General features: G+C 44.1%; 1 protein-coding gene and 1 non-coding gene across 2 annotated transcripts in view; one reads left to right on the top strand and one right to left on the bottom strand.

Annotated features, from left to right (window-relative positions):
• Positions 1 to 10,781: 10,781 nt before the first annotated feature.
• LOC121272302 (phospholipase D2-like) overlaps positions 10,782 to 14,983 on the bottom strand; it is a 137,538-nt gene continuing 133,336 nt past the window's right edge. Inside the window, exon 26 of the transcript XR_005941869.1 lies at positions 10,782 to 10,908. The gene's annotated coding sequence lies outside the window, so the exon portion shown is untranslated. The remainder of the gene's footprint in view (positions 10,909 to 14,983) is intronic.
• Positions 12,572 to 12,735, top strand: LOC121272403. Its single transcript, XR_005941884.1, has one exon. It is a non-coding gene; the product is annotated as a U1 spliceosomal RNA (small nuclear RNA).

A 14,983-nucleotide genomic window follows, 5' to 3' on the forward strand; every position in this document is an offset into this window, starting at 1 on the left:
ATCAACAGCGCCCTGTCCAGGGCCAAACTGCCCAGGGTCAAGGCACTAATCACTCTTGTATCCCTGACATCAGACTCCCAAAACAAACCTCTCCACTCAGAACTCGGGGAGAGTCCCAGGAGGACAGTGGAAACACTCACAGCATCCCAGAAAAGATGAAGCATCCCCCCGACTCACGGGACTCCCTGACATGTGACCGACCAAGATGGGGAAGGTTGGTTCAGGAAGGCACCGAGCACATGGAGAGCTTTCATCAGGAACAAGCGGAGGAGAGGTCGAGGTGTCGGAGAGGGAGTGCACAAACCTCCAGACAACCCACCGACCACAACCCTTCCAGCACCGCTTGCCCCACATGCGGCAGAGTCTGCAGATCACGGATCGGGGCTGATCAGCCCACACCTCAGGACCCATCGAACAGACGTCCTCCATCCTGAGGGACTAGATAAGAAGACAGAGAGAATGGTTCCACTTGTCGGGGCCATCAGTATAAGAGAGTCACTAATAAATCCAATGGGGAATTCAGGAGAAACTGCTTTACCGAGAGAGTGGGGAGGACGTGGAACTTGCTCCCACAGGGAGCGTTTGAGCCTGTGTATTAGGCAGGTAGCGGTGGGCTCTTGAAAGGGATAAGCTTCCCTTAAACATTCTCCCGTGAAGTGGTGCTGCCCCTTTAAATATACAATCCTGCCAAACCAGTCCTCGCTTTGACGTGCTGAGTCAGATCCTCAATCCAAACAATTCTCTGCTCCTGTCACTGTGACTCATTTCCACAGAGAGAGAGAGAGAGAGACCTATTTATAAATCTCAGTACATCTTCCAATCAGGACATCACTCACTGAAACATTGTTGGTGCAGAATGCCGATTAAACGGTACATTTTCCACCCTGTTCCTTTACTGCCTGCTGGAACCAGTCATTATAATTAGTATGGATGTGCTAGTTAAGTACCTGGTGTGTGCTACTTGGTACAATCGCTCATTAATGCACCCTCAGAAAAACTGCTAAATATTGTGACCGTGTTTAGGGATGGAGAGGGGCTGGGGCTTACATTATGACAGGGCCTTTCCCCACAAACTGGCTTTGAGCGATTTAATGTCTGTGTGTGAGAGAGAGAGAGAGAAAGAGAGAAGGGGTGGGACATCAGGAGAGAGACAGAGAGAGAGAGAGACAGCAGGAGAGGGAGAGAGAGATTGAAATACAGGAGAGAGGGAGAGAGAGGGAGAGAAGGGGAGGGACACCAGGATGGAGACAGAGAGAAAGACAGCAGGAGAGAGAGAGAGAGAGAGAGAGAGAGAGAGAGACAACAGGAGAGATCGCGAGAGAGAGAGAGAGAGAGATGAAGAGAGAGTGAATGAAACCCAAGAAACAGGAAGACAGAGAGGGGAATGGAAAAGACACTGAAGAAGAGAGAGAAAGAGAGATGGGAGAGGCCAAGGGAGGAGAGAGAGACACATGCACAGGGCAGACAGAGAGGGAGAGAGAGAGGAGGGGAAAAGACTGAGAAGGAGAGAAACAGAACAGGCAGAGATAGATAGATAGAGAGAGAGAGATGGAACAGACTGAGAAAGGGGGAGAGAGAGAGAGAGAGAGAAATGGGGGAACAGAACAAGTGAGAACTGAATGACAATGGAGAGAAGGACATAAGAGGGATTGAGGCAGAGAATAAAGCAGAGGCTTGTTTTAGGTGCACCATCATTTAAAAAGCAAAGAACTATTATTTTATTGAGTAATAATGGTGAATAATTACAATACCTAAATCATCGAGAGTACCTGCAGGAGCAAGTTTCAGTTTGAGCATGTAAAGTAGCCTACGTCCTGTAGTGTAACGTATAACTGGCTGATTTTATCTCTCCCTAATTGGGGAGAAATGAGCAGCAAGGGGTTAAAATTGAGCTGATCCATTCGCTTTGACTGCATCTTTTACCGCCACTGATCTTAGTGTCGAGGCACGTCTCCCGCCCACCGCACTCCAAGGTCCCCTGAACTTTAACCTGCTTCTGAGCAGGGAGCCTATCCTGCAGGGGGAACCTATCAGTAAGGACCACTGAACTAAGTTGGGAAAGAAACCCTAACTTAGTGATATCCAAAGCAACAGCAGCAGGAGCTCATCCAGGCCCAACATGGGGAGCCCAGACCCCTGCTTCCACTGTGCTGTAAGGCTTGAGACTCTCCCAGCCTTGAGACCCTTGCAACAACCCCCTCCAGTCCCAGACTTACCCTTCTCCAATTGTCACCCCCTCCCACCAGCCAGGTGCTGAGTGGCCACAGAAATCACTCACACTCCAACTCCCACAGGATGTTGTTACTTCATCCCACTTGGAGTTCAAATTAGCCCAAAATACATTCAGTCAACTCCTATCTATTTGCCCCCACAATCCCCGGAGATCTCTGCTCTCCTCCAATTCCAGCCTCTTGCACATGCCCGATTTCTACCATTCCAGCATGGATGACCATGCCTTCAGCTGCCTGGGTCCTAAGCTATGGAATTCCCTGCCTAAACCTCTCCACCTTCTTTAAAACTCATTGTTCATTCATCGAGCAGAGGGTGAACCTGGAGCCCGTCTATTTCCTTAACACCTTTTTCCTTCCCCCAACACTGGTGTAACCAAGCTCGTATATATTTAAGAATAATTCCCTAAACCCTCCCCAATTAGTAACAGCTGCTCTCAAGCACAAACTAAAACATACACTTCATTGTAATAGGATTCCAATATTTACACAGAAACATAGAAACTAGGATCAGGAGTAGGCCATTCAGCCCTTCGAGCCTGCTCCCCCATTCATTACGATCATGGCTGATCATCCAACTCAATAGCCTGTTCCCACTTTCTCCCCATACCCTTTGATCCCTTTCGCCCCAAGAGCTATATCTAACTCCTTCTTGAAAACATACAATGTTCCCCCCTCCTCTCTCTCTCTCTCCTCCTTTAAGATGCTCCTTAAAACCAATCTCTTTGACCGAATTTGTGGTCTCCTGTCCCTCATATCCCCCCCTCCCATGTAGTTCAATGTGAAATTTTGTCTTGCTAACACCCCTGTTGAAACACCTTGGGATGTTTTACTGTGTTAAAGATGTCGCAGAAATACAATTCATTGTTACTGTTGAACATTTAAGTTATATCCAGTAAGTATTCCATAATTTCTTTTAAATCCCCAAAAAAGATAGAGATAAGACTCTTCACAATGGGTTTTATTCAAACTGTTTTTATAATTGCAGCGTTCACATATCCAGGCAAAGGGGCCTTTATTGAAGTGATGGTATCTGGGCAATGAGTGACTGATATAAAGTACAAAAGTCCTGCTAAGGCTTAGGAATTGCTCAATTCAAAATGCATTTATTGAGTCGAAATAGAATAATCAGATTATATTTAAAAAGAGCTTGATTCTGCAATTGATACCTAGACCATCAATACCTGGGCATCAGTAGGCAAACACACTGGATATCATTGTTACACACACCTGGACACCAGTAAATACATGCACACAAACATATGAATTAGGAACAGGAGTAGGCCACTCAGCCCATCGAGCTGCTTCGTCATTCTATAAGATCGTGGCTGCTCTGATTGCAACCTCCAATCCACATTGCTCCTTACCCCTGACAACCTTTCACCCCCTTGTTAATCAAGAATCTATCTAACTTTGCCTTAAAAATATTCAGGTTCTGCTTCCACCACCTTTTGAAGAAGAGAGTTCCAAAGACTCACAGCCCTTTGAGAGAAAAAGACTTCTCCTCATCTCTGTCTTAAATAAGCAATCCCTTATTTTTAAACCATGACCCCTAATTCTAGATTCTCCCACAAGAGGAAACACCCTCTCCACATCCGCTCTGTCAAAATTTCAAACAATTGCCTCTTACTCTTCTAAACTCCAGTGGATACAAGCCTAACCTGCCCAACCTTTCCCTATAAGACAACCCGCCCATTCCAGGTATTAGCCTAGTAAACCTTCTCTGAACTGCTTCAAACACATTTACCTCCTTCCATAAATAAGGAGATCAATACTGTACACAGTACTCCATATGTGGTCTCAACAGTGCCCTGTACAACAGAATTATGGCCTCCTTACTTTTGTATTCAATTCCCCTCATAATAAATGATAACATTCTATTATCTTTCCTAATTACTTGCTTTACCTGCATACTAACCTTTTGTGATTCATGCACTAGGATACCCAGATCCCTCTCAGAGCTCTGCAATCTCTCACCATTTAGATAATAAGCTTCTCTTTTACTCTTCCTGTGAAAATGGACAATTTCACATTTTCCCACATTATACTCCATTTGCCAGATCTTTGCCCACTCACTTAACCTATCTATGTCACTTTGTAGCCTCCTTATGTCCGCTTCACAATTTACTTTCCTACCTAGCTCTGGATCGTCAGCAAATTTAGCCACCATTCCTTCGGTCCCTTCATCCAAGTCATTTATACAAATTGTAAACAGTTGAGGCCCCAGCGCTGATCCCTGTGGCACACCACTCATCACATCCTGCTAACCAGAAAAAGATCCATTTATGCCCACTCTCTGTTTCCAGTTAGCTAGCCAATCTCCTATCCATGCCAATATGTTACTCCATATATCATGAGCTTTTACTTTCAGTCATAACCGTTGATGTAGCATTTTATCAAATGCCTTCTGGAAATCTAAGTATAGTACATCCACCGGTTCCCCTTTATCCACAGCAAACATGACTCCTTCAAAGAACTCCAATAAATTGGTTAAACATTATTTCCCTTTCACAAAACCATGTTGACTTCACCTGATTGCCTTGAATTTTTCTAAGTACCCTGCTGTAATGTATTTAATAATAGCTTCTCATATTTTCCCTGTGACAGAGGTTAGACTAACTGACCTATAGTTTCCTGCTCTCTGTCTCCCTCCCTTTTTGAATAAATGAGTTACATTTGCTACTTTCCAAACTAATGGAACCTTTCCCAAATCCAGGGAGTTTTGGAAAATTAAAACCAACACATCAACTATCTCACTAGCCACTCCTTTCAAGACCCATCAGGACCCGGGAATTTGTCAGCCCACAGCTCCAACAATTTTCCCAATACCACTTCCCTGGTGATTGTAATTTTCCTGAGTTCCTCCCTCCCTTCCATTTCCTGGTTTATAGATGCTTCTGGGATGTTACTTGTATCCTCCATAGTGCAGACCAAAGCAACATACATGTTCAGTTCATCTTCCATCTCCTTATTTTCCATTATTAATTACCTAGACTCACTTTCTATAGGACCAATGCTCACTTGATTAACTCTTTTCTTATTTAAATATCTATAGAAACTCTTACTTTGTATTACTGGCTAGCTTTCCCTCATACTCTAATTTTTCCCTCCTTATTAATCTTTTTGTCATTCTTTGCTGTTCTTTATATTCTTTCCAATCTTCTAACCTGCCATCCATTTTTGCGTAATTATATGCTCTTTTTTTAAGTTTGATACTGCCTTTAACTTTTTAGTTAACCACAGATGGTGGGCCCTCCCCTTGGGATTTTTCTTTATTGTTGGAATGTATATATTCTGTACATTCTGAAATATTCCTTTAAATGTCTGCTACTGCATCTCTATTGACCTATCCCTTAATATTATTTGCCAGTTCACTTTAACTCGCTCCGCTTTCATGCCTTCATAATTGCCCTTATTTAAGTTTAAAATACTAGTTCTGGACCCACTCTCATCTCCCTCAAACTGAATGTATAATTCAATCATATTATGATTGCTGCTACTCAGGGGTACTTTCACTATGAGGTTATCAATTAATCCCATCTAGTTGCATAGTGCCAGGTCTGGAAAGCCTGCTCTCTGGTTGGTTCCAGCACAGGCTGTTCCAAGAAGCTATCCTGAAAACACTCTATGAACTCATCATCTATGCTACCTTAGCCCATCTGATTTTTCCAGTCTATATGTAGATTAAAATCCCCCAAAATTATTGCTGTACCTTTCTGACAAGCTCCCATTATCTCTTCCTTTATACTCTATCCTACCATGTAGTTATGAGTAGGGGGCCTGTACACCACTTCCACAAGTGACTTCTTCCTTTATCATTTCTTATCTCAACCCAAACTACTTCTACATCCTGGTTTCCTGAACTTAGGTCATCCCGCTCTAATGTGCTAATACCATCATTAATTAACAGAGCTACCCCTCCACCTTTTCCTAACTTCCTGTCCTTCCTAAATGTCATGTACCCTTCAATATTCAGGTCCCAATCTCTGTCATCCTGTAACCATGTCTCTATAATGGCTTTCAGATCATACTTATTTATTTCTATTTGCTCCACCAGTTCATCTGTTTTGTTTTGAATGCTTCCTGCATTTAGATAGAGTCTTTAGTTTTGTCCTTTTATTATTTTTGTAATGTCTAGCCTTATCTGCTGATTTACTCTTAAGATTTGTATTCTCTGTCCCTTCCTGTCATAGTCTGTATAATATTTCCCGTATTAATACCTGTCTCTCTTGCCTTGTCTCTATTCCTTGGTTTACCACATCTTCCCAAATTTAATCCTTTGTCCCCACTATTCAGTTTAAAACTCTCTCTGCTTCCCTAGTTATGCAGCTCATGAAGACACCAGTCCTAGCACGGTTCATGATCCCACTTTTCCCAGTACTGGTGCCAGTGTCCCATGAACTGGAACTCACTTCTCCCACACCAGTCTTTGAGCCACGCATTTGCTTCTCTAATCATATTTGCCCGATGCCAATTTGCATGTGGCTCAGGGAATAATCCAGAGATTCTGTTTCTTAATTTGGTGCCTAGCCCCTCATACTGGCTATGCAGAGCCTCCTTCCTTGTCCTGCCTATGTCACTGGTAACTACATGGACCACAACAACTGGATTCTCCCCCTCCCGTTGCAAGTTCCTCTCCAGCCCTGAGCAGATGTCCCAAACCCTGGCAATGGGCAGGCAACATAGCTTTCTGGACTCTCGCTCTTTGCTGCAAAGAACAGTGTCAATCCCCCTCACTATACTATCCCCTACTACCACTACATTCCTGTTTTCTCCCTCCACTTGAGTGGCTTCCTGTAGCACAGTGCCATGGCCAGTCAGCTCATCCACCCTGCAGCCCCCACTCTCATCCAAACAAGCTGAGAGAACCTCAAACCTGTTGGACAATTGCAGAGGCTGACACTCCTGCACTCCTGCCCTTTGGGTCCCCTTACCTGCCTCACTCGCAGTCACACCCTCCTGGCCCTGACATATAGGATATGGGATACTTGCCTCTATTAGCCGTGGCATAGAACGTAAGAGCAGGGAGGTTAAGCTGGAAGTGTATAAAACACTGGTTAGGCTACAGCTAGAGTATTGTGTGCAGTTCTGGAATCTGCATTGTAGGAAGAATGTGATTGCACTAGAGAGAGTGCAGAGGAGATTTGCCAGGGGGTGTTGCCTGGGCTGGAGAGTTTTAGTTATGAGGAGAGATTGGATAGACTGGGGTTATTTTGCCTGGAGCAGAGGAGATTGAGGGGGGACATGATTGAGGTGTATAAAATTATGGGGGGCATGGATAGGGTAGACAGGAAGGAACATTTCCCTTTGGTAGAGGGATCAATAACCAGGGGGCATAGAGTTAAGGCAAGGAGCAAGAGGTTTAGAGGGGATGTGAGAAAGAATTTTTTCACCCAGAGGGTGCTGGGAATCTGCAACTCACTGCCTGAAGGGGTAGTAGAGGCAGAAACCCTCATAACATTTAAGAAGTATCTGGATGTGCACTTGTGATGCCATGGCATACAAGGCTATGGGCCTAGTGCTGGAAAATGGGATTAGAATAGTTAAGTACTTGTTTGACCGGCGCAGACTCAATGGGCCAAAGGGGCTTTTCTGTGCTGTTGACTTCTATGACTCTATGACTCTATGACTCTATGCCTATGACCAAATCAGAAGATCCTATCCTAAGAGGTATGACCACCTCTTGGTATAAAACGTCCAGGTAACTTTCCCCCTCCCTGTGTCGCAGTGTCCATAGCTCAGCCTCCAGCTCCTTGACTCCGAGCCAAAGCCCCCCAAGCTGCAGACACTTACTGCTGTGTTTGTCCTGGATCAGACTAGCATCCAGGTGCACCCATATGCTGCAACAATGACACATCACTTGTCCTGGCATCCTAGGTGCTTTAATTAATTACTTAATTATTTTATTCAAATATTTAGTTTCTTTTATGTATCTACTAATCTTACCACAAATTCCTGTGCTATTTGAACCTTAGGAATAGAGTAGACCATCACCACTTACTGGGTACCCACCAGATACTCACCAAACAGCTAGCTTCTTCCTTGTAGTAGAGCAAGAACTGAATCCTACAGGGTGGAAAAGTTAGAAAAAAACAAAGGAATACCTCTCTCCCTTCCTCACAGAACTCCCTCAGCTCACCAAACTCTCACACTACGATGAGAGGCACTTCAGTGCTGGTCTCACTGAGAATGCCTAGATTTGGTACACATACATAGGCATGAGTTCTTATAAACACAGCTGGACATCAGTAGATATACACACACTTCGGCATCGGTAGATATGCACACACCTGGGCATCAGTTGATATGCACACACCTGAACATCAGTAGAATATACTCAGGCCTGGGCATCAGTATATATACTCATGCCTGGGCATCAGGAGATATACGCAGACCTGGACATGAGTAGCTATACACATACCTGGATATCAGTAGATATACACACACATCTGAGCATCAGTAGATGTACACACACCTGGGCAGCAGTAGATATACACACACCTGGACACCAGTAGATACATCTGGGCATCAGTAGGTATACACACACCTGGGCATCTGTAAATCTACGCACACCTGGGATCTGTAGATATTCATGTACCTGGACATCAGAAGAAATACATACAACTGGACTCAGTAGATATACATGCACCTGGGCATTAGTACAGACACACACACCTAGGCATTAGTAGAGAGATACACATACCTGGGCATCAGTAAATGTACACACAGCTGGACAACAGTAGATGTACACACACCTGAGCATCAGTAGAAATACAACACCTGGACAACAGTGGGTACACACACCTAGACATCAATAGATGCGCACACACCTGGGCATCAGTAGATGTACACATATCTGGGCATCAGTATATACACACACACGTGGGTATTGGTAGAGATAAACATACCTAGGCATCAGTAGATGTACACACACCTGGGCATCAGTAGACATACACACACCTGGGCATCAGTAGATATACACGCACCTGGATATCAGTGGGTGCACATACCTGGACATAAGTAGATGAACACACACCTGGGCATCATTAGATATACACACAGCTGGACATCTGTCGATGCACACACCTGGACATCAGTACATATATACACAGCCTGACATCAGTAGATATACTAATACCTGGGCATCAGTAAATATACTCATGCCTGGACATCAGTAGATATACACACAGCTGGATTCAGTAGAGATACACACACCTGGACACCAGGAGTTATACAGAGACCTGGGCATCAATAGGTATACAAAGGCTTGAGCATAAGTAGGTGCACAAACTTGGGCATCAGTAGCTACTCACATACCTGGGCATCAGTAGATATACAGTCACCTGGGCTTCCATAGGCGTTATGATGAAGTTCAAATACTTGCCTTAATCTGAAGTCAGAGGCCTTTTGTGCACACCTGGGCATTAGTGGGTACACAAACCTGGGCCTCAGTGGTACACAAACCTGGGCATCAGTGGATACACAAACCTGGGCAAGTGACTCTGGATTGCTCTCCCTCTTTAGATGCCCCCTGTCTTGGGGTTTTTCTTAGAAGCCAGAAACTCAACAGGAAGATCACTGAGACTTTTATAATAAGCTGGTACAGGGATATAGACTGAATGTCCTCTTTCTATGCCCTATGATTCTACGATCTATTGACACCATCCTGCATGTGGCTGATTCACAGCAACAGGTTAATTGCTCTCCCTCTATATATGCCCCTTGCCTTGGGATTTTCCTCAGAGTTATTAATTCCAGAGAGCAGTGGAGGCTGGGACGTTGAATATATTGTCACAACCAAGTAAATGTGGTTTCTTTAAAGTTGTCCGTGAGCTAGGAATTTGTATGTAGCCCCCTTTTAATTCATAAGTGATTCAATTAAAAAATAACCCAGCAGACAAGCTTTAATCTTAAGTAAAATGGAGGTTATTTTACTACAAAGATCATTGCTGAAAGTTACTTAGGTAAGAGTGATCAAGTTATTAATTACAATACAGATATAAAGAATGAAAACAGATATAGGAAAAAGATTCTTAAAGAGGAGATTTCAAATCAGTCCCTGTGAGATATTATTTGTGGGCTCATTGGTTGAATTCCTTCTTTCTAAAGTGAAGGATTTGAAACTTGAAGTCAGATTCAGCAGCTGCAATGGCTTCTGTAGTTGACTGTCTGGCGGCTGCCAGGACAGGTTGACACAGCAGGTCAGCAGCTTTGGGGAGTGAGTGAAGGTCCCTTTTCTTTGTGGGTTCTGCCATTACAATGCTTGAAGATTGCCTGGTTTCCTTTCTCCACAGAACCGTGATGGTTTTCGTACTGGGCATCTTCAGTTGTAACTCCAGGTGGCAGGGAACCTCAGCTCTCGCAGGTGTTTTAGCTGAGACCTGTCTGCTGGTAGTCTCTCTCAAAACTGCCAGTCAAACACGGCTTGTGGTAGCCCTTTCTTACAATCCACAAACACAAACATGGTTGCCATGTTAATTTAGGCGATTCATTGTTCCACAAAGCGAAGAAGTCAATTAAACTGCATTCTTTTGAAGATGTCCTTCCTGTCTCATGTTCCGCCAGAAGTAGAAGGGTTTTTCACACCTTTTAGTAGGTTCACTTGTGTTGTCCAAAGCATCCTTGGATTTCAAGTGTCCTGCGGTCCTTCTTGAGATAAGGACAGTCTGGCTGACAACTGCTGGAACCCACAAGAGAAGTCATGTTACTTCTGGGAGACCAGTTTTAAGATTCCCTGTCCATTTTTAAAAGGGATTATGTCTTGTTACAAAATGTACACTATAATTAGTTCTTTGGTAGAACAGACCTTGACAGCCCTTCAGATCTGCATCGGCTCTCTGAGCATTTTAACTTAGTGCCAATCTCCTGCCTTTCCCCCATAATCCTGCACATTGTTTCTATTTAAATAATCATCCAATGCCCTCTTGAATGCCTGAATTGAACCTGACTCCACCACACTCCCAAGCAGTGCATTCCAGACCCGAACTACTCGCTGCGTGAAAAAGTTTTTCCTCACCTCGCATTTGCTTCTTTTGGAAAACACTTTAAATCTGTGCCATCTGGTTCTCGGTCCATTTATGAGTGGAAACAAGTTCTCCCTGCACATGGGGCTCGTCTGGGTCATGAGAAGTGCCCATGACTCCCCACATTCTGCTTGGCTGAGCTGTCCTCTCATGCCTTAAGTTTAAATCACTTTTTTACTTAAACTTTTGTTAATTTTACTTGCTTTAACCTTACTCTTGCACTATTAACTATAAACTGGCAATTAGCAGAAAGTAGAAATTCTTCGCCCTTACTCACAAATCAGCTTCCTCTATTGTGCCTATAAATTCTTACTTTCCCTGTGCTGGTTTAGAAATTTACATTTCTGTACTCAGGCTGTTTTCAATCTCCTGACTGTCTCTCCATTCAGCTGTTTTATCTCCTAAACTCTCACTCTTTTATTTCCCAAACTCTGATTGTTTTATCCCCGAACTCTCACTGTTTTATTTTCTGAACTCCCGCTGTTTTATCTCCTGAACTCCTGCTGTTTTATCTCCAGAACTCTCGCTGTTTTATCTCCCAAACTCCCACTGTTTTATCCCCTAAACTCTCGCTGTTTTAACTCCTTGATGCTTCTCGTCTTACACTGACTAGGACAGATTCACAAGAATACCAATTCTAAAGGGAACAACAATTTATACTGCATGATAAGACGGTGCTGATTGGTTGACAAGTTGAGTTTGATTGGCAGAGGAGCTGCCAAGGAGAATGCACCAGGGAACAGTTAACTGCCAAGCTTTTGTTTAAATTCAAAGCTGGAAGGCTGATTCTGCTCAGTCAGGCATTGCCAAGGGGAAGGAACCATGGAACGGTTGGTTCCCAAGCTTTTGTTTAGTTGAAAAAAGCACAATGTGTGGACATGGTCCTTCTGTCTACAAAGGACAGGGGGCCTCCATGTGAATATATGTAGCTCCCAGCACACATAGGTAACCCACACTGCGAACTTGACTGATAATCTTAAATTGGTTGTCAGTATAATTCTTAACACAATCAGGATTGTTTAGTAGGTGTTGTCCAACCATGGAATCATGTCTAATGTTGGACACTATGGCCTGAATTTTTCGGTCGGCATGCGGGGGCGGGCCCGACACTCTGATGCATAAAATGACGCGCGATGTCGTGGGGCGTGCTTCCTGACATCATCGCGCTGTCTGGCGATGTTTTGTTTGGCAGGCATGCACCAGAGTCAGCTGCGTACCCGCCAATAACTGATAGGCTTATTAATGCCATTAACGAATTACCTAATGTAATTGTTTGCACTGCCCGTCCAACCTTAAGCTTGGCAAAGTTGACACTCAACAGAACTTATGTGGCAGGGGAAAGACAATGATCATGAAGGTGGTCCTCCCAGGACAAAGCTAGCCCATTGCACTTCGGGTGTGCTGACGCCTGTGATGTCCCCAACTGCGGGATACTCGACTGCAAAATTTGTAGTAGTGGGGGACTGCGTTCGCGCTCTCCCCTGATTTACAATTCAAAAAAAAATAGACTTAAGGCTGGCGGGCAGGTGAAAAGGCCAATCGGCCTTTACATATTTTAGGAAGCCTCATCCACGAGCGGGTTGAGGTTTCCTAAAGCTTTTATTAATTAAATTTTTAAAAATTCTCTGGAATATAAAGACATGTCCCACCTCATGTGACACAGTCACACGAGGGGACATGTTCAATTACCTTTTTAATCCATTTATTTATTGTTTGAACAATCGCTTCAATCTGCCTGAAGCAGCTCCGTGCATCAGGGAGATTGAAGAGCTTTATCGTGCGCATGCCCAGTCCCACTCACTCCAAGTCTGCCCACCGCTGACTGAAAAGTTCAGGCCTATGTTTTGAGTTTTGCAAGCAGCTGGTTGGATATGGTCAGCACTATACCTGCTGCAAACAGTAGAAGGGATGTGCTGTTCGATACGATCTGCCAGACGTTGGAACATAACAACCAACATACCAGGCACTGAAATCCATATACCGCATTACTCATGATAGGTAGAACATCTTTTTGACTGGACGGCAGCACCCTGTTAGTGAAGAATACTTTGGTTCTGTCTTTGCAAAGGAGGACACAAATAACACTCCAGAAATGTTGGGGAACACAGGGTTTAGTGAGAGGGAGGAACTGAAAGAAATCAGTATTAGTAGGGAAATAGTGTTAGGGAAATTGATGGGATTGAAGGCCGATAAACCCCAAGGCCTGATAATCTACATCACAGGGTACTTAAGGAAGTGGCCCTAGAAATAGTGGATGTACTGGTGGTCATCTTCTGAGATTCTATAGACTCTGGAACAGTTCCTACAGATTGGAGGGTAGCTAATGTAACCCCACTATTTAAAAAGGGAGGCAGAGAGAAAACAGGGAATTATAGACCAGTCAGCCTGACATCGGTAGTGGGGAAAATTCTAGAATCCATTATAAAAGATTTAATAGCTGAGCATATGGAAAACAGTGGCAGAATTGGACAGAGTCAGCATAGATTTACTAAAGGGAAATCATGCTTGACAAATCTACTGGAATTTTTCGAGGATGTAACTAGTAGAGTTGATGAGGGGGAGCCAGTGGATGTGGTTTATTTGGACTTTCTGAAGGCTTTTGACAAAGTCCCGCATAAGAGATTGGCGTGTGAAATTAAAGCACATGGGATTGGGGGTAGTGTATTGAGATGAATAGAAAACTGGTTGGCAGACAGGAAACAAAGAGTAGGAATAAACGGGTCTTTTTCTGAATGGCAGACAGTGACTAGTGGGGTACCGCAGGGATTGGTGCTGGGACCCCAGTTATTCACAACATATATTAATGATTTAGATGAGGGAACTAAATGTAATATCTCCAAATTTGCTGGGTGGGAGGGTGAGCTGTGAGGAGGATGCAGAGATGCTTCAGTGTGATTTGGACAAGCTGAGTGAGTGGGCAAATGCATGGCAGATACAGTATAATGTGGATAAATGTGAGGTTATCCACTTTGGTAGCAAAAACAGGAAGACAGATTATTATCTGAATGGCTATAAATTGAGAGAGGGGAATGTGCAATGAGACCTTGGTGTCTTCGTACACCAGTCACTGAAGGTAAGCATGCAGGTGCAGCAGGCGGTAAAGAAGGCAAATGGTATGTTGGTCTTCATAGCCAGAGGATTCGAGTACAGGAACAGGGATGTCTTGTTGCAATTGTACAGGGCCTTGGTGAGACCACACCTGGAATATTGTGTGCCGTTGTGGTCTCCTTATCTGAGGAAGGATGTACTTGCTACAGAGGGAGTGCAACGAAGGTTTACCCGACTGATTCCTGGGATGGCGGGACTGACATATGAGGAGAGATTGAGTCGATTAGGATTATATTCGCTGGAGTTCAGAAGAATGAGGGGGGATCTCATAGAAACCTATAAAATTCTAACAGGACTAGACAGGGTAGAGGCAGGAAGGATGTTCCCGATGGTGGGGGAGTCCAGAACCAGGGGTCACAGTCTGAGGATATGGGGTAGACCATTTAGGACTGAGATGAGGAGAAATTTCTTCACCCAGAGAGTGGTGAACCTGTGGAATTCATTACCACAGAAAGTAGTTGAGGCCAAAACATTGTATGTTTTCAAGAAGGAGTTAGGTATAGCTCTTGGGGCGAAAGGGATCAAAGGATATGGGGAGAAAGGAGGAGCAGCTATTGAGTTGGATGATCAGCCATGATCATAATGAATGATCTCTGAAGACAGAGGGGCATGTTAGTGGGGCAG

The sequence above is a fragment of the Carcharodon carcharias genome, chromosome 33, assembly GCF_017639515.1.
Source record: "Carcharodon carcharias isolate sCarCar2 chromosome 33, sCarCar2.pri, whole genome shotgun sequence".
Taxonomy (NCBI): domain Eukaryota; kingdom Metazoa; phylum Chordata; class Chondrichthyes; order Lamniformes; family Lamnidae; genus Carcharodon; species Carcharodon carcharias.